General features: G+C 31.5%; 1 protein-coding gene across 4 annotated transcripts in view; it reads right to left on the bottom strand.

Moving 5' to 3' along the window:
• The window catches only part of LOC118735560, a 36,577-nt gene that overhangs the window by 13,400 nt on the left and 21,336 nt on the right, over positions 1-1,841 (bottom strand). The window lies entirely within an intron of this gene.

Genomic DNA, 1,841 nt, shown 5'->3' with positions numbered 1-1,841 from the left:
AGAAGCTCGGCCAAACACTAACATATGTGTAAGCGCCAATCTATTATTATTATTATTACTTGAAAATATTTGACAAGATATTTTTTTAATTTACGTAAATGCACGCGGGTGATATTTTTGCGCCATTACCAAAGTTTCATAAAATTTTTTCGTGCAAACTGTGAATTCCTTTTTGTAATTTTCAAAATAACTTGAATGGGTAATTGGTTCGCAGTTCGAAAAGGTATACATATAATAAGGACAACATATGAAATGTCTAGATGCATGTAAAAAGTAAATTTTGATGACCAATACCAACGAATATATTGCGTAAATTTTCGATCCTAATGTTAAGGTATATGTGTCGTTTTCGTAAGAATTACATTTTTAATGCGATTCAAGGCATTTTTTAATGTAATGTTAAAACTGCTACAGAAAAGTGCATTAAAGGTTAGGTAAATATGTAGAACCTTTAGGACCTTTAAACGATCATTTATACTTAGTAAAATAACAATTATTGCTCAATTACAGAGTATGAGTACAGAGATTCCTCGAGTGTGCACCGAATTTACCAACATTAATATTTTTCAATGATATTCAGGCAGTGCCGAGGTTTGTAGTAGAACAGTACCCTGTTTAATTTTTGTTGCAAAATTCCAAATAGTTTTCTTTTAATCAACGATTTGCAGTGTTTTGGAAATTTTTATTTTTCTTTGAACGTAAGTGTCCGAATGAAAACATTTTTTGGGTGCAGATTTAAGAAACATTAAACTATACAATGAAATAATTTGCGTTACAAAAATATTTTGTTTTGCTTTTCAATCATTTTTTTCTGAAAATTGAACCTTTAAGCAATTTCTGCGCCTCGTGGACGAAAATCTCTAACAACAACTTATGTAATACACATTTCTGCATTTATCTATGAAAAAAACTTTCAAAGAAAAATAAAAATTTCCAAAACACCGCAAAATTTTTCAATCGTTGATTAAAAGAAAACTATTTGGAATTTCGCAACATAATTAAACAGGGTACTGTTCCACTACACACCTCGGCGCTGCGTAAATATCATTGAAAAATATTAATGTTGGTAAATTCGGTGCCCACTTGAGGAAGCCTTACCAAGATATCAACCAATACTTCCCATAAACCAAACGAAAGGAAAAACTTTGAATTTTTGATTAAAGAAAACAAAAACAAAATCATTCGAGCGGTTTTCGAGCATTTTGGTAATAAGAAAAATTTGCTAATTTTTTCAAAAATTTCTCAATATTTGTTGAATTTATATAAAATTTGTACACATTAGTATTTCAATTTCTCCAAAAAACTTATATACCGAAAATGAAAAATAATATCTGCAAATCATAAGTTGCTAGAGCACTCTAAAGGCTCAAAATTGACCCCGAAATAAGCCAATATTTATCGTTGTTTCTACGACAGCTACCGATTTGGTTACTTACATAAAGGAATCTGTCGAAAGGCTTGGAATTTTATCTTTACAACACCACACTTTTCTTTGAAATCGCTACATTAGTTCTCGTGAAAGAGCGTTTTCGTGAAGCTCTAAAAATTTCAACTACAACATTTGAACATAGCTTCCATATGGTAACGTAAGACGTATTCTACGTCAAAATAAGTACGCACATATCTGTGTTCGTATGGAATAGTAGCTTGTGTCGGGAAGTTGGCTTTATTCTTTAAACGACAAGGAATTTTTTGGTGGGGCTAAATAAGAATATAAGAACAGTTCTTTAACGGCTCGGCGCCAGTAAGTCATTCGCAATCGTATGCTGCAAATGCTGCATTATACTAAAGCCAGCCTTTCGACATAAGCTACTATTCCATATGAATACAGATACATATAT

The sequence above is a fragment of the Rhagoletis pomonella genome, unplaced genomic scaffold (assembly GCF_013731165.1).
Source record: "Rhagoletis pomonella isolate Grant_MI unplaced genomic scaffold, Rhpom_1.0 Rhpom_scaffold_00001, whole genome shotgun sequence".
NCBI lineage: Eukaryota > Metazoa > Arthropoda > Insecta > Diptera > Tephritidae > Rhagoletis > Rhagoletis pomonella.
The sequence above is the reverse complement of the archived record's forward strand: the minus strand, read 5'-3'. Positions and strand labels throughout refer to the sequence as shown.